The 18,786-nt window shown below is 46.1% G+C and overlaps 1 pseudogene; it reads left to right on the forward strand.

The window, feature by feature from the left end:
* Nucleotides 1-18,786, forward strand: part of LOC120759780 (major facilitator superfamily domain-containing protein 1-like) — a 33,264-nt pseudogene that overhangs the window by 13,090 nt on the left and 1,388 nt on the right.

Consider the following 18,786-nt stretch of genomic DNA (forward strand, 5'->3'; position numbering starts at 1 on the left):
ATTTTTATGACTGTCCTTTTCCTCACTAAAGACAGCCTAGAGATTCTTCTAGACACAGGGTAGCCTGAATCTGTAGAAACATTCATGTGATCATTACAAATCCATCATGAGTATCTGACCTCCCCACCACTAGTCCTATATCATCATTCTCACTAAGGGCTTAGAAACAAAACTCATTCCCCATCTATATTCCAGGTGACTTAGGAGTTGGCACTAAAGAGGGGGGAAAAGGGTAAAATTCAAGAACTAAATTAATTCTACACAAGAAATTCACACAGCCTGTTATCCAAGGGTTGAAATGATGGAGGCGGATATATGTCATAAATGTGAAAAATACATATAATATTTTCATATATATAATATGGAACATTATGCAATATATGTAATGATAGATACTCCCATACACACACAATATATATGCAGACAGTATTTCTAAGATATTGCCTTGGTTTGAAAGACAGGTATCTTCTAGGGAGGGGCGGGAGCTCTCTAGGAATGGGGAATTCCAATCCCCTCCCTCCAAGTTGTTATAATTTAGAAGATTAAAGAGGCTTCTCAGTCAGGGCTATGGGGAAAGGAATAACAGTTCTTTACTCGTAAGTATAACAAGGCAAACAAACAACAACAAATACAGCATTAATAATAAACAGAACCAGGAACCGCGAGGGGCTTTGTTTCACAAAGCCCAGGGCAGTCTGATATCTTGGGACCCTGAGAGCACCAAGCTGGCACGGTAGAAAACTCCCAGGCTGGGGGATGGAACGGTGAGGGTCCCCAGCAGGCAGGGGGGTGTCCTGGCAGGCAAAGGCGGGGCATGCCCTGGCAAAGTGAGCAGTGCTGACGAAGCCACGATGGCCGGACAGGGCTGGCCCAGCTCCAGCAGGGCAGGTGAAAGGGCTCCAAATTCCTGGGTGCTCCAGCAGATGATGGATGGTGGTAGAATTCCCAGGATCGGACCCTCCATTATCAGTGGACACCTCACGTAGTAAAACAGCCGCCTCTCTGATGCTGAGAGCAGGGAGAAAAGAAACGCAGCTTCCCCCAGCCCTGTCCTTTGCCCTCCCCCAAACTTCCTGTGATCGTCTCCCTTCCAGCCACGTCTTCTGTGTTGGTCAAGCACCATCTAAGCATCAGTATTTAGTCTCTTAGCAACTTATGGGGGGGAAAAATTCTATAGGGGAAAAAACAAAACAAAAATAAACACAAAAAACCCCACCAAACCTAACCCCCAACAGATATAGATACAGATATATAGATAGATTAGATTAGATATAGATATATAGCTATATCTATAGCTAAAGCTATAGATATAGATATAGATAGATATAACAAAATGCTTCTGGAGGAAAAAATTGGAAGTGTATGTCGAGACTCAATATGTAAATAAATCCAGTATCTCCAAGCCATGATTGACATTGCAGGATGCTGATACATTTTTCCTATTCATCCCTTTGGCACCACAGTGAGTTTTATCCAGCCTATTTTTTATAAGAACTGTGGTTGGAACAAAGGCTCCTGAAGTGGATACAAACACCAGCAGTGGCACAAACATAGGTTAGACACTCTACAAAGCTTGGCACAGAACAGTGCCTAACAGCGTTGGAACACCACACCCCCCACTCCCCACCTGAGACCTGCAGATCACTAGAAAAGCTCTAAAGCTCTAACGCTATTTTCAAATCAGTCACACACAGGATATACATGGGTTTATACATACATACATGTTGCCCGGAGTTTTAGCCTTCTGGCTTGTTTGCATTTTTGTAGTGGAGTCTTCTCATGGATTGTAACATAAACAAAGTGATTGTTTTCACATTCCTCTCTGATGAGGGACAATTGATGGACTTCTAATCTGGCCAGTGGCATCAAAGAGGTGGAAACCTTATCCTCCAGTCCCTGGTCATTGTCCAGAATCTATGTGAGGTCAAGTAAATAAACTGTCCTTCTTTTGCTCTGAACTGGACTGTGTGAGTATCATTCTTTTTGTGTCCTCTAGTGACACATACATTCATACATATATAGACACTATACAAATTTATGTATACATACAAAATTTGCATCATTTATATAGGCATAAAAGCATATATGCCTAGATAAATGTTATTGTTATCCAGACACTTTTATTTTTCCTAAATGCTATTATAAAACCTTCTTGTTTGGCCAAAAGAATTCCTTACAGGATTGTTGCCATAATAAATCATAATGAAGTTAGCCTTCTTTTGCCTTGGAGTCAGAGTGTGAGTATCATTTCTCTTTGTGTCCTCTAGCAACAGGATCCAGTTCATAGTGTACTGGGTTTAGCTGGGAGTTTGTTTTCTGCACAGCAGCTGATACAGCGCTGTACTCACACTGGTGAGGAGAACAGTGTCCGTCACACAGCCACACTTTCTTCAGCTGACCAGAGATGTCCCATGCCACCTGGCATCGTGTTCAGCAAGTAAGCTGGGGAGGAGGTTTTTCCAAGGTACCCATGGTGATCATTGCCTGGGACCAGGTGTGCCACGTCTCTCTCTCTCCCGGAGCCCCCAGCTCCGTTTTTGCCTCATCTAACTTGAGAGAGAAACCACAGCTGGAAAGATTTTTTCCTCAGGGCCTTAAAGATCCCAGAGAGGCTGGAACCTTTTCCTTTAAAGAGAGCAGGCGTCTGTCAATGGCAAAGGGAAAGAGTCTGCCCTTGGTCCAGGGGGAATCACGGCTTTATGAAGTGTTTCTCCTGTGGTCCTGCCCCCGCAGGGTCTGAAGTCCAGTCCAGTCCCAGTCCCAAGAGCCAAGAGGTTTTTTCCACCTGTTCTCCTGGCTTATATCCAGGGGGAAGGGGCTAGAGGCAGGGACAAGCCCCTACCCAATCAGGGATAAGGTGGGAGTGGAACAGAGTTGGATTACATTCCAGTGTGGGAAAATAGGCGGGGAAAAGGAGCAGGGACAAATCTTGTGATGATACATTTTCCATGGGAACAGGGGGTACAGAAGAAACCATTACAAAACCCAATATAAAAATTAAATACAATATAAACCCAAATAATGCACAACAACACAGGTGGACATCAGTTGGTTGATGGTCAGTGATTGCTTGTACATCACTTGGTGGAGTTTTCCCCTTTGTTTTTGTTCCCTTTCACTTATTTATATTCTGTATCTCAACTACAAGGCTTTGTGGGTTGCTCACTTTTGCTGTTGCCCTTCCAGTTCTCTTCTCCATCCCACTGGGGGATATGACTGAGCCGGTGGGTGGGGGCTCACCTGCTCAGAGTCTGCCCAGCACAGCTGGGTAAGGACGTGGGTTAGCAGCATGAAGCATCCTCCTCACATAAGACAATAATGCTGTTTCTGCATCCTCCACACCTGCAGATCAAGGAAGAAAGAAATCATAGGGCAGGGCAAAATAAAAACTTCTACATGGCAGCAGAAATTATGTCTAAAGCAACAGAATTTATAAAAACAGACTTTGAAGATACCTTGTAGACTGACTCTTCAGAACTCCGTTGCTCCTAAAATTATTCTTGAACTATTATCAGTAGATGTTGTTGAAAAACTTTTGTTTAACATCACATTACCTACTGTGACCTTTGATCCACTGACACAAGTCATGTATTTCCCAAGGTCTGTTTAAGGCCACGTAATGCACTGGCCTGCAGAGGTGCCATTGAGGGGTTTGCCTTATTTTGATGGCTCTTTATGCCTCATTTGGCTAGGAAATACTCTTCAAATGGAAAGAGGAATAGACTTACCCCTTCAGTCATACATGGGCTTGAGGTGCAGGATGTGTTGTTTTTCCTTGTCACTGGCAAAGACTCTGCTCCTGTGAAAATGAGAAACACTTTGCTGGTTTCTACTGATTCAGTCGTGCAGTGCTCCCTCCTCCCTTCAGAGTGGTCTTCTTCGTGTCTTATGTAAGACACTTCCAGTAACACACCTCTAGAGATGCCTTTTCCCCCAAAACATCGTATTTTGAACTCCAGACCAGTTTACAATGTATTACAAACCAGTTTCTTCTGCACTGTTGTTCGCACCCTGTATTTACAACCTGATTCCTTCCTTTAATGTCGGCAGTCTCATTCTTGTTACAAAATTTCGTCTCTATGATCAAGGTCAGTTCCTCCAATTTATCGCTGTTTCAACTCCTTTCCCCTCAGCATGCCCCCAGCCCTTTCCCGTCATGGCTCAGCCCTGGGGGAGGCCTGGCCCCAGGCTGCCCGTGGGGGCCAGCTGGGGGCCGCGGCTCAGCCACCGCGGAGGGTCGAGCTGGGTCGAGCCGGGCCCCCCGCGCCCAGGGCTCAGCTGGGGCTCGGCGGGACCCATGGGAGAGCCATGATGGGAGGGTGAGGAGGCTCCGCTCTGCCTCAGCCTCTTACAGCTTTGCTGTGCTGCTCTTCAACTGCCTTCTCACCTTCGACCCCCGCTTCACCATCCCCAGTGTCCTGCAGCAGCAGTTCCAGGGTATCAGTGCAGGGGGTTGGTTTGGGGGGGTACGTGCTGGGCCTCTGTCCAGGCCGTGCAAAAAGGGGGTGAACCAGCAAAACGGAGGCATTGGCAGTGAAGTTTCCAAACCTTTTCCTGTGGTGTTGCTACCAGAGTCATGCTCCAAGTTCTTACCTCCTAGATGCTGGGAGTGAGCCGTTGTTACAGGCATATCCACTGTGGAGATGCGTGAGCTGGGGCAAGCTGTGAGGGGTTTGAGCTTTCTCTGCTGCCAGGATAACTGGGAATATAATGCCTGCCCTTGCTTGATGGTTGTCGGCTCCCTATCACCGTACTAAAAAAGGCCAGTCAGGACTTCATCCCACTGCACATAGGAGACCCATAGCATTTTATCACCAGTACCTACCCTGGGCTGGGAGACAGTGGTCACGAGGAGACACTGGAGGTAGGACATGAGGAAAGTTTTTCTCAGTCTCCAGATCCAAACCTCCTGGCACTGCAGGCATCATGTTCACATGGTGTTCAGCAACGTGCATTCACGTGTTTGCTGGCTCAAAGACAGAGCCGTGTATGGGGGTCAGAGGATGACTCTGTGTAAGAGTCGGTCTGAAGTTCCCCTAATTTGCCTCACGATCATTGCGAGGACCCCGAGGACCCCACTGCAGTTCTGGCCTGCTCAAGGTGGATGCTTGCCAATCGTCTGCAGGTGCATTTTCCTGTGTCACCACGCCACGGTACATGGGCTTTGAGCAGTGTAATGGCAGTTCTGTACCTGAAGTTTGCACCTGCTTCACGGTCCTGGCTTCACGACAATAGCCTATGAATTTCCTCAGCTCTTGGCCAAGTGGACTTTCTGGGGTAACTTTGGTGGTCCCCCACAGAAAATCCCTCATCTGCTTCACAACCACCGTGACAGATCAAAGCCCCCTCCCAAGGACTGAGATTGAGAATATGAAGCCCCTTTCAAGGACTGAGACATGAGACCCCTACAACCCTGATATGGGGGGGGGTTGGGGGGGGGTGGGGCTGACTTAACCAAAGCGAGATGTTTGCCTGCAGGCGTGGTCGTTGGACCAAGAAGACAATGGCTCTCGCTTACTGCTGAGAACATGGACTACCTGTTCCCCCTTGGTGGCTTCAGAACAGATTTACCTGTTCCCCCTGTGATTGAGGATGTAATAAAAACCCCTGAGTTAACCAGAGATTTAGAGACTCTCCCTGACGTGACAGGCGAACCCATCGACCAGACCACAAGGACTTTGTCTCCACCTTTGGTAGCTATATCCCCTCTTTCCTCTCTCTCTTTCTCTGTCTCTTTTTCTCACTCTTAATCCCTCTATCGCATTTGCTATGGTCAATCAATAAAAAGTGCATTTGTTTTGATTAATACTGAAATCCCCTCTGTGTTGTGTTTTGCACTCTGAGATCAGTAAATGAACCATCATGACCCCCGCTTGTACAAGCGGATTGTGACACTCTGTCTTGTAAAAACTAGCCACAGTCTCAGATGATGGGAAATGCTATTGTTCAAGGTTTGGACTCACATCCCAGCAGATTGCTGGGATTTCTGCAGAGATGCCAGAGTGCCAAAACCTAATTTCTAACTACCTGACAAATTCTTACTTGACTCATTTTCCTGTCATGTCTGCATTTAGTTCCATGTGTCCTGGGAGGATTTGCCTCACATGTGCTGTCTGCTGGCAGGTCAGTGTCTGTAGGCGGAGAGTTAGAGTCCAGTTCTCTGTTTGTCTTAGTAGCCAGGGTGGAGTGACTAGAGCTTGCAAGTTGTTGTTGTTGTTGTTGTTGTTTTTCATTTGAATGCGGTCAATCCTTGACATTCAGACAGTGAACTTCAGGCTAAATTGGGTGCAGTTTGTTATTGCAAACATGAGCTCCCCTGCCCCGAAAAATAGGTAAGTATTATGTCACATTTTGTTACCTCAGTAAGTTTGTAGGGTAGTGAAACAAAGCCATATTTTTTCTATTATTTGTACTATGCAAACAGAATTTTTAACAGTTGACACTTTTGACATATTTTTACTCTAGTGATTTAGCCTCTCCCTGTCTCACACCAGTGGCTGCAGCAGCTGAGATGAGGACTTGCAACAACAACATTCTAGAAAGCTGCTTCCTTGCATCCTCCAATATTTCTGCTGCAGAAGATCTGAGGGATTGTGAATAAAATGGCCATATAAAACATCACCTGATTGAAATCATATTTCTCTTGTAGTTATTTGAGATGTTTAGCTTATGCCTACTGGTGTGAAGACCCAGGACTCATCTTCAAATGCAGATGGATTTTCAGTAGCTGAAAGATCCTAGGGCAGGGGGTGTTTCCTGATCATATGGTGTTGAGATGTTACTTTTCAGTAGCTGGTTTTTTTGCATGGTTTTTTGGTAGTGGGGCAGGCCACCGAGATGGCTTCTGTGAGAAGCTGCTGGAAGCTTCCACCATGTTGGGCAGAGCCAATCCTTGATGGTCAATGAGAGATGATGGTAATGCCTCTGTGATAACATATTTAAGAAGAAAATTGAAACAAAGTGGGGCACAGTTTTTTTTCTAGCCAGGGAAGAGGAGGAGGTAAGAATATGCGAGGAAAACAACATGGGAACACCAAAGTCAGTGGAGAAGGAGGGGGAGGAGGTGCTCCAGGTGCCAGAGACAAGATTCCTCTGCAGGCTGTGGTGATGACCATGGTGAAGCAGGTTGTCCCCCTGCAGCCTATGAGGATCCACAGGGATGCAGAGATCCACCTGCAGCCTATGAGGATCCACAGGGATGCAGAGATCCACCTGCAGCCTGTGGGGGAGGTACCCATGCCAAAGTGGGTGGGTGCCTTAGAGGAGGTTGTGAGCCTGTGGGAGACCCAGTGGAGAGAGTGGGCCTTGCTTCCTGGCTGGAGCAGCCTGTCCTTGGAGGACTGCACCTCGTGGAAGAGTGACCCACACTGCAGCAGCTTTGGGAGGGCTGTTTGTCCGTGGGAAGGGCTCATGTTGCAGCAGGTCCCAGGGATCTGCTGCTTGTGAGATTGGAACCACCCTGGAAAAGTTCATGGAGAACTGTGTCCTGTGGGAGGGACCCAACAGTCTCAGGGGATGGACTCCTCTCCGTGAGCAGTCGAAGAAAACCTTGGGTGATGAACTGACCAAACCCCCCAGCCCCTGTCTCCCTGTGTTGCAGATGGGAAGTGGGGAGTACTGGGGGGGGGTAGGTTTTTTAAGGGCTTATTTTACTTCTCATTATCCCCATCTGATTTTGTTAGCAATAAATTCAATTTGTACCTCCAAGTTGAGCCTGTTTTGCCTTTGGAGTGTTTGTTCCTGGCCCTTATCTCAACTCATGAAGCCTTCATTAAATTTTTCTCTCCTCTGCCCAGCTGGGGCAGGGGAGGATGTAATAAATGATCAAGCCCAATTTCGTGAACCAAAATATAGAGTTTTATTTCGAGACTTAAACTCAGTTTCTAACAGCCACAATTAAAAGGAACAGCGTCAAATCCCGGGTTTCAGCACTGGGTGAACACAGAAACGGACTCTATCGCTCCGAATCTACCCTGTTCACAAAGTGTACCTCGAGCTGCTGGTTTTTATACAGTCTTTCGCTAAGGATGAGGAGTTACCTTACTCCTCGTGTCCCTTCTTTTCATCAGATATTCATGTCCACGTCTCCGGTCAGTTGAATAGATTTCCTGGGGTGGAACAATGTCTTGATTGCTTTCTCCGGAGTGGTGTTTAGAGATGTAAAACTCGGCTGGAGCAGATAAGATACCTATCTGGTGTTGATCGCTGCGTCGTTAGCAGGTTCATCTCCGGGGGGGGGGCACATCTTATCTGGTCACTCCTTCTATTCACTGAGTAAACGAGCGTTCTGATGGTTTCCTGGCAGAAACCCGCCCACCCTTTCTCAATCCTCCGTGTCCCCCTCACATTCCGCTTTTCAAATCCCACGTACATTTTATATTTTACAAAGTTTAATTCAGACCGAATGCGAATTAACTTTATATTACATATCACAGAGGGTGAGTGAATGACTTTCATGGATGCCTGGCATTTGGCTCGTATCGAACCACAACAGTAGCAAAACCAACATTATTAAATCATGCCAGGTTTACTAGTTTCATATTCTTCAGCAAATGCTTTAGAACTATGAATTAATACAGACTAAGTTTCATATTTACATGTTGCTTAAGACTTTATACTGTGGAATGAGGAGTCAGATCAAGGTGAACTATAGTCAAGAAACTAAGAGATCAGATAAAGCTGACGATGCAGTCTCCTGGCTTTGCTTTTGGGCTGAAATGTGCATAAAAGCACTGAGCTCCAGCTACTACTGTCACAGGAAGGGAAAGAGAGGCTGTGCTGTGCCAGTGTCCAGCCACTTCCCATTTGACAAGGGCTGGCTTTCTGGGAGATGACACAAGTCCCCTAATGGCTGGCTGGTCATGAAGTGGGAAGTGAGCAGGAGAAATAGAAATCTAGTAGGGAAGAATTTAAAGGCATACATGAGTTTTTGTCTGTATCTGCACATCACAAAGGCTTTGTGCCTTGTACAGAACTTGACCTGCTCTAGTGAAACTCACTGTAACAGCACCAGGTATAATGGCACACTGGAGGGTGTGGAAGGTGGCTTGGGAATGACTCCAGCTCAGTATGTGATCTATGCTTGGACATGAGCCGCTTTGCTCTAGCTTTGGGGGCGGGTGTTTTGGTAGTTGCTTCCAGGCAGCGAGACACACATTTCTGTTCTGGTTTTCTCCTAGAAATGTGGTTATTCTGGCTGGATTCCTGATTGATAAACTGGGAAATTGCTGTGAGTTCTGGGATTCAATGGATTTTTTCTTGTACTGAAGTGGAATGACAGGCTGCCCTTTCAATGCATTCAAATCATTCAGAGATGAATAAAGGTCCCACTGTAGGAATAACACATAGGTGTGGAGGGTAGGGACAGCTCTGTCTGTGGGTGTGTAATGGTCAGCTGGGCAACGGAGACATTCGTCCTTTGACCACTGACAGCCTGAATTGGCAGTTTGAGATAAATTTGTGTTCTATATGTTATAAACTATAAACTGTATTACAAGCAGAGGGTTTCCACCAAACTGTAGAAACTAGAAACTCTCCTGATTGCCAAGACTGATTTGCACTCATAGAGATTCCAGACAATAGCAGGGCGAAGCACAGATTAGCAACCAAAAGGAACGGCCAAAGAGGAGATGTCCCATCCATCAAGGAAGAACCACCTGCCTCCTCCGGTGATTAACACATGATATTAATCTAGAAGAGGAAGACCCAGAGATGTTGCTATCAGCATCCCAATGCCGACTTCTCAGAACCCCATTCAGGCGCCTGATTCTGCTGGGAAGAAGCATTCAGAGCCAAGCAGCAAGAGAAAGAAAACACATGAATATGTGCAGCAGATATGAACTAAGAGTAAAACTGCCTCGGGGGAGAAAAACTGTATAAAACCTGACTACTGGATCTAGGTGATCATGAATGGGGAAAGACTGGTTCATTCGTGACCGTCTCTACGTTCACCCAACTTCGATAACCTGGGATCAAGGTTGTCTCTTTTATTGTGGCTGTTTCAGATTGTTATTTTTAAAATGGCAAAATAAAATTACTTTATATTAAATTGGCTGTTGATTGCCCATAACAGCAGTAAGCACACCTTTTTCTGACACAGACGTGATAGACACTAGTATTACATGATTTTGATGGGACAAACTGATAAAGCAGGGATCTGTCCCCAGCTCTGGCATTTGCTCTGGTGTGTGCTGAAAGCTAAGACCCAGCAGTCCCAGCTATGCAGTCACACTCTGTGTTTCATTCTGCTGTAAAAGAGGGAGTAGGGGAGGATCCTTTTTGATTGATTTCTTGGATGAAAATAAAGCACAAACGCGACAATATTGTATCTGAGAACCAGGTAAAGGAGCATAAGTGTTTTTGCTGAAAGGGGATAGAAATGAGACCAGAGAGGGAAAAAGAGAGACGAAGAGAGAAACAGAAGACAGGGACAGTGTTACCCTAAGAACCCCAGCGCTCTATCACCATCTGCATGGCAAACAGAGCCTGCGTGTTGCAAGGCTCAGCGAGCTGCGTGACTCTAGTGGCGGCTTTCAAAGGGGCAGCGTGAGGCAGCCGCAGCGAGCTTTCCGCAGCTCTCGTGAATGGCTGGGTGCAAGCGGCAGGACAGACTGCTTGCCACGGGTCGGGATTACGGCAGGACAGACTGCTCGCCACAGGTCGGGATTACAGCAGGACAGACTGCTCGCCACAGGTCGGGATTACGGCAGGACAGACTGCTCGCCACAGGTCGGGATTACGGCAGGACAGACTGCTCACCACAGGTCGGGATTACGGCAGGACAGACTGCTCACCAGGGCTGGGATTGCAGCGGGACAGACTGCTCACCAGGGCTGGGATTACAGTGGGACAGACTGCTCACCAGGGCTGGGATTACGGTGGGACAGACTGCTCACCAGGGCTGGGATTACGGTGGGACAGACTGCTCACCAGGGCTGGGATTACGGTGGGACAGACTGCTCACCAGGGTTGGGATTGCGGCGGGGGCGGCTGGCTGCTGGCTGCGGCGCTGCCTACACCCTGGGGAGGCAGCGGAGCACGAGGTCGGTGTGGCGATGATCACGGAAATACTAAAGCGGGGCAAAGTGCAAAGGTGCGGACAGGGAAGCAGAACCACCTCGAAAAATTGAGGCAGGGAGGGGGCCAAGCAGACCCTACAGGCGATTCCCGGCTTCTTCCAAGAAACCCAAAGACTAATGGTTCTCATTGTGTCGAATTAACTGCTTTTATCTGCTAAAGCTCCTCCTATAACCTGATTTCCCGGGCATCCTTCATGGGCATTCGGGCACGTGTCCCACCAGCAAGTGTCGGGGAGGGGCTGTCACTCAGCTTGGTGGTGGGTGCTTCCTCTGGCCTGACTGGCTGCCAGGCGAAACCTGCCTGGGGACAGAGCTGCCAGCCCGTGTACAGCCCGGATAGGAATCTTCCACTTCATGTGTAACATATGTTGAAGCATAAATAAAAATCAGATTAGTTCCTCTCACTCTGTATCACAGAGGTAAATGTCTTAGGAGAGAGAGGCGCAGAGGAGATCATGTCCTCTAGATCACAGCCTGCACTGGAGCTCAGGGCAGAGTCAGAGACTGTAGAGTTCAGATTTCTCTTGAGAGTCTCCTGCCACTTTGCCTCTCTAACCTCCCACCATGATAATTTCATCATTATTTTGATGATTGCCAAGTAATTTTATAAAGAGATTGGTCTATGCAAAATTGAAAATTGGGAGTAAACTGATGAGGTATATTGGTGTGTTTTGAGGTTGTTCTCTAGCTTTTTGACACAGAATGCCTTTGTCCTGACTTCAGCATGTCTGTTAAGGTTGGTGCATTTTTTCTGTTTCTTCCTACTTGTTTTTGTTTTCTCTTTTCTCACTGTGTTGGGATCACCCATCTTTGCTTTAGGCTTACACTTCAATGGCTTGCTGTACCTCCTCCCAATGATATTAACAGGAAGATTGTTCTGTGGTTCTGGGAATGGGTCACTTACTAATAAGGTATTCACATTTACATATTTAATATTTTCACATTTACATCTCACCAGTCATGATACATTTTTGCCTTCTAGACCCTTGTCCTACCAGTCAGCTTCACCTGCTCTTCCCTAGGGACTTGTGTTGTTGCAGGCTACTGCTCCTTTGTTTAATGCGTGCTGAAATGTTTAAGTCTACCCCTCTAACAAGTTTGTCATTCTCTCAAGGGTAGGGACTGACATAGGATTTCTCCGCCTTTGAAGTTATCTTTGCTTGCCTTATAGGAGGGATAAGTTCACCTCCCATGCTTCTGCATAATTTAGTACATTTTTAAATAGACTATGAGGCTAGCACATACTTCCTCTGGCATATGCCTCCTCTTGGCATGTGTAGAGCATCTTCCAATCCTGAGCTCTCCAGCTTGAGAGAGCTGCTGCTTCTGTGCCATGCTCTTGGTCAAGCCTGTCTGTTCAAGAGAGGATTTTTCACTTCTGTAAGTTGTGCAGAATCGTTATCACAGCCTTCTGGTTCAAGGGGAAGCAGCTGGCACTGGCATTTGGATTGACTTTCTCTTGTCTTGGGAGTGTCCTCAATTTCTTCTTCACTGAGCAGATTGAGACAAAGTTTGGAATGCAGTGGACAGTCTTGGGAGGTGAATTTCTTTGGTGTTTTCTAGACCCACGCCAACCTGTTTTGTCCAATGATTAAAAGAACCTGAAAGAGGTAGTGAGGTAAGCAGGAAGTGGCACATGATTTTCCACTTTTCCTGTTGCTTTCTGTGTGCAATGAATGGTGTTTTCTGTACTGATGCCAGAAAACCCACTCTAACTCTCTAGTGTCAGCCTGACAGTTTTGTTTTCTTGACATATTTTAACATCTGCAGTCACAGATAGTCAGTACTTAATACAGGACTACTCCCACAAAATAGAAACTTCGGAGTGAAAGAGACAGGAATAAAATGTGTTTGCTATTCTGTACTTTGTCCAGCAGAACCTGCTGATTCTGCAGCAGTGTCTGTACAGGTCCCAGCAGAAGCTGCCTTGCACATGGCTGATTGAAATTGCATGTTTAAATTACTGAGAAGCAGAACCTGAATTGCACATTTCTTAGTGTGACTAAGTTTAGGGCTTGTATATTTAGAAGAATTGAGCTTCTCTCCTCTTTTTGGAGCAGTGAGACAAGATCTATCTCAAGTGGAAAGAAAAAAGTTAAATGACACATGAGTACTCTGCTAGAATGGTGATGTGTACAAAGAAGCAGTGATTATAGAAATGTGTTATTTACAAAACAAGGCAATAAGGGCCATCACCCACACAAAAGAGATAAATCTCTTGCAGAAGTTGAACCCGGATTGGTGTCCTCTGATTCCAGCTCTCAGAGAGAAAGCTGTGGGCAGGGGGTGTCACATCCTGTCTGACATTTAGTTTTGTGCTCAAGGCAGCATTTGCAAGCACCGAACAGTGACTTCTGTAGCCCACAAAGTGGTCAATATATCAGATAAAGTGTGCATTCATCTCAGAAGCTGTTATGGCTCTTTGGAAAACAAAATGAGTACAGAACTCCTTCTGAGAAGGATGTCTACAGCACATGACCACCACCAAACTTTCTTTGGTGTAGGCAGCATAACCAGACTCACTCCTCTGGAGCTGCCTGCGCTCAACAGGCCACTGTTGTGGTAACTGCAGCAGGTCACACAATAAAGATGTACAGCCTGGCTTCCTGTACAGCCGTGAAATGCCTCCCCTGCTCTGGGGACCAGGGAAGTTTCCCAATGTCTACCTTGCTTTTACCTTGCGTTTATTGCACAGTTCTGCTGCAGGTGAGGAGGAGTCTAGCCACAGCTCTGCCTGAGAGAATCAGGTGGCTTTAGCCTCACTAGCCTCAGGCAGTCCTGCAGCCATGGGAGCTCAGTGGGCAGAGCTCAGAGATTGTGACAGGGTGGTGCAATAGGAGCCATGGAGAATTCAGCATTTTACATGCACTGGGGTTTGTCATTCAGTGCTCTCCACTCCAAGGAATTTCTAACACCTCTTGTTTTTCCCAGGGAGCCTGTTCTGTGTGCTGGGGTTTGTTTCAGCCCTTACAGTCAGTATACTAGATAAAGATGGTAGCTGGGCTTGGATGGTGTTATTCATAAAAAAAAGGGAAAAGAAAAAAAAAAAAAAAAAAAAGGTATGTGGTGCTTTTCCATCTCTATCGTGGAAACCCCAGACGCAGAAGCACTGCCACCAGAGTGCAGGGAAGGCTGCAGCAACCGGAGCCAGGCCTGGCCAGGAGAGGGCATTTGCACCCCTTGGTTCAACCCTGCAGAGCAGAGCTGAGATCACACCTGTGAGCCACCAGCCAAGAGTTCCCTGCCTAAAGCCTTCCAGAGAGCTCAGGGAGCACTCGGAATAGCTTTCTGAGCCAGTTACTTTCTGACTGTAGGCTCAGAGGAGCATCTTGTGCACAAAACCAGCTGGTAGCCTCCCTCTGAACTGCTTTCTGGCTCACAGGATCCAGGACAGGAAATAGCTAATCTGGGCAGTACTGAACTATCTCTTCCCAGCCCTTATCTTCAATTCCTCCTTGCATTCTGTCTAGGAACAAGCATTACAAACAACTTTGTTCTTCAATTTTTATGTCACTTCGATCTATTAGATGGTTTCCTTCTCATGACAGTTGTCTCAACTGGTTTCTGTAGTTGTGTTGTGACTCCTGTTTATACTGTACCTTTCCGCTGTGCTCAAAACAGTCTCTTGCAGCCAGAACCTTCATAAAAATAAGAAAGCCTTTTTGGTTTTTTTATTGGATAGTGTTAAAGAAGGAATGTTTTAGAGTCAGCACAGTTCAAATTTCACTTAGAGGTGCATGACCATTTCCCTTCTACCTGCCATTACTTCTTAAATCTCTTGTGCACTTCAGTGGCTTACAGAAAGTGACGCTGGTGTGAAGCTGGGCTATTTTCCTGAGGAATGAGGGCACATCTTGTCTTTGCAGCAGATTAAGGACATCCAGCACCTTCCGCTTCCTTACTGGCTCCTGGTCCTCACCATCAGGTTCTTCTACAACTGAGTCTTCCCCATTGTGGCAGATACCAGGTATTGTTCTATGGCTGTGGCCCGCTGACTGACAAGCCGACACAGCCTTGCAGACCTTGATTTTGGGTGGACTGGGAAATACAGGGGTAATAGACTTGTTCCTTCCACTCAAGAAATGTGGAGAACCATGCCTTTAACACCTAAAGGTTTGAGGGTTCTTCAACCTTTTTTTCCCTTCAAAGATGAGAGAAGCTTCTGAAATGCTGCAAAAATACCTAAAAGGAAAATGATTCATCCAATATTTAAAGCTTCAAACACTGACAAAGGAGGATCAGAAGGATCTGGGTGAAGGGGAAGAAATATTCCATTTAAAAAAGAGCCCATAGACATTTCATCTTTGTGATAGACCAGCCAAGTGGGTGTCTCCTGGTCACAGCTACAGCTGGTCTGTAAGCTGCACAGATAAAACTGGCCATAACAAACCCAACGCGACTAGCCTAGTTTGTTAAAGAGTAGAAGTAAACAAGTCCTGGGATAAGCCAAAGCTAGGTTGGACTCAAACAGGAGATCCCAGCCAATCCTATTCAATCCTGAACGCAGACGTATCATTGGCCAAGGGAGCTGGGCAGTGCTGAGCCCCTGACCAGTCCAGCGCTCAAGTGCAGGAATTTTTGAACCCCCTATAAAGGGGGCATTCCTTAGTCAAGGGCTGCTGTTACATGACCTTTGCTGTGTTGTCGTGTGCCTGTCTCCAAAACTCTGACAAATGTAACATCTCCTGAGCGGGGTGGGGTGTCAACTTCACAGGCGAGGCAGCTCTGCCCTGCAGCTGCTGCACTCTGCTGTGTCTGGAATTCAACTGGGCTTGCTCAGCCTGGGTTTGTACAGGAGGAAGTCTTTGTATCTGGGTGAGAACTTCAGACTTCCTTTTTAATGCCTGCATTTGCTTAAAAGAAAGCAGCAACCTGGCCATCTAAATTGAGACTCCTGCTTGTCCTGGGGCTCTGTCAGACTTGTTTTGCTGCTTTGTTCCATTTTGTGGATGACGCAGCAGCTTCTGTCACATACTGAGGATGCACTTTTATATTAGGTAAGGCATGCAGTAAAAGAAATAAAATTATTTTGATAGTATTTCACTAGTCATTTGAAAGAGGCCACTGTGGAATGAGGAGGAAAGAAACATCATCAGCATGACAACTGATGGGAAGTGGCCATACAGACAGCCAAATCAAATTTAAGTAGCTACAAGATTTTTAAATAAACCTCTGTGAAAGCTGTTTAACTGAATGAGTGTAAATTCCATAACGAATTTGAGGAAGTTTAATGAAATTTCTGCATGTTCCTAACAAAGCTGAAAGGCTGTTTTTGACAGTGGGTTGGTTGTTTGGTTTTTTGTTTGTTTGTCTTTGCTGTAAGCAGATCTCCTTAAAGGAATTTCCTGGAGCAATTCCTAGTATTTCTCAAATGCAGATGTTCAGTACAGATGCTGATCTTTGCTGCTGGATTATTTTTAAACCATGGTCCTGCCCCTCAGCATTTGCCCCCTTGAACTGATAAGGCTTTTAACCTCTTAAAAGAGGTCTTAAAACTTCACCCATGTGATTGGGACAGGTGATGGCACATTGCTGCTGTGAGCTGTGCTGAGATAGGAAACAGATGCTCAACTTTAACCTGCAGTTTCACTCTGCACTTGCAGAAGTCTTGAAAGTGTCTGAAAATACCAGCTCCTCTGTGGTGTGCACTAATTAAAAAGAAAGTAAACCACTAAAGGCTTGGCACTACAAATTAGATGGATTCAAGCTTGTCTACAAGTCCTCTCATTCAAACCTTCCGGCCCATATGCATGTGCTCAAACTTACTTTCTATCAAAATAACCAGATCAAGAATACTAAGTATTTTATTTTATTTGCCTCATTTTATTTTTAGCAAATTCATCCAGAATGAATATTCTAAAGTCAGCAGGCATCCACTTACATTTTTGGGGCAGTGTATGATAGTTCCCTCATTCTCTCCACAGCAGTTGACATATTAATTGTGAGTACCCAAACCATGAAGCACTCACTGATAACTTCTTCCTGATTTTTTGAAATGTCTGCTACAGCTTCCTCAAACAGAACTTCACCTGTTGTGGCTGAACAAGGAGTCCTTTATATTCTTGCAAACTGCAAGATGCACCTTAGCTTGACTTAAATTACAAGATGTAACATTCTGTTTTTACCTCCATCCTGCAATTATGCTATGGTAGCATCAACCCATGGTACATGGCTGTGTGTTTTGGGAAGTCTGAGACTGAAACAGAAAGAACTGGGATAAGCTTTGCAAGTCAATGGGAAAGGACAATCTGCATGCAATCAGGCCCTGTTTTGTCAAACAGCTTACATATCTTCTTTCCATAATTGTCATGGTATAATGATGTTTTTGCCTTTGTTAAAGCCTGGGGTTTTGCTTGAGTACTGGACACCTAGTAACATTTCAGTCTCAGTTCAGAGGTATGCAAGAGGTAGAACAGCTGGTCTGCTACACTGCCAACAGCCAGGACATGCACATCACTGCCACTCCTGCCAGCCGACTTTGCACAGCCCCATGTGCCACTAGGACCCATGAGAAGCAGGGTCCCCTGGAAGACTTTCTGTTCGTTCCCTTCACCAGGAGTACACTGGACTGAGAGGTGTCCTTGCTGTTGTCTGTACCATGCTGACTCTGCCAGTCTTCGCTCTCCTGGCATTCATGTCTGTGCCTCCCCTGGCAGACTTTCTCCTTTGCTGCTCTGAGTTCTCAACTGTAGCTGTATTGTGGCTACACTCCTACATCTGGATGGCATATTACTGCTGCCCTGGTATCCTGCTGAGCAGGTTTCACAGCCACAGGTTGAAGTCACTGGCTCTGCAAGCCTGAGGTCTTTGCTTAGTAACACATCTAAAGAACCAACAGAGAGCAGAAAGCAGAGCACAGAGCAAAGAGAGTTTGAATGTCTCCATGGATGGAGACTCTGCAGCCTCTCTGGGCCACCTGTCCCAGTGGCTGACCCCTTGCAGGAAAAATGTGCATCCTTGTGTTCAGATGGAAATCTGTGTGGTTTCCCATGTGCCTATTGCCTCCTGTCCAGAGCAGAGTCTGGCCCCCTCATCCTTGTTCCTTCCCAGCAGGTACTTGAGCACACTGGTCAGATCTCCCAGAGCCTTCTTGAGCAGCCCCACCTCTCTCAGCCCCTCCTGCTGCGACAGATGCTCCAGTCCCTTTATCACCTTTGTGGCCCATCACTGCATTCCCTTAATCACATCTGTCTTCTACTAAGGGAGGCCAGAACTGCACACTGTGCTCCATGTAAGGCCTCATCAGTATTTTAACACAGCTGGCAAATCAGACTACTGCTAGACTGTGGCTTCAAATTATCCTTAGGCTTCCACTTGCTGCACTACTCTTCAGTCCATTTTTTCAGAGGAAAAATCCCATGATGAATTTCCGCTGTAATTATGAAAAACCACATGCAGCAGGGCTGTAAACTAATGTTGGAGACTTGCAAACCGAAGAAAATATGTGTTCAGAACTGATTTGTGTGTTAATACCCTGGCTTAAAAGCAGTGACTTCAGCCTGGTTTGCTGAAGCCACCAACTTTCTTAATTTATTCCATGTGATGCAGCAGCTAAACTCAAAGGGGGTTGGTGCTGTAACAAATGCTGGGATAACCACTCAAAATCCTGTACTTGCTCCTTCATGGAAGAAGCTTGCTCAAAAGCCAACCATTCCTGTTTGACATCACACAATCTACCTCCAAATTAACAGAAAAGAAACTTCACTCT

This window comes from Hirundo rustica, chromosome 15, assembly GCF_015227805.2.
Source record: "Hirundo rustica isolate bHirRus1 chromosome 15, bHirRus1.pri.v3, whole genome shotgun sequence".
Classification (NCBI taxonomy): domain Eukaryota; kingdom Metazoa; phylum Chordata; class Aves; order Passeriformes; family Hirundinidae; genus Hirundo; species Hirundo rustica.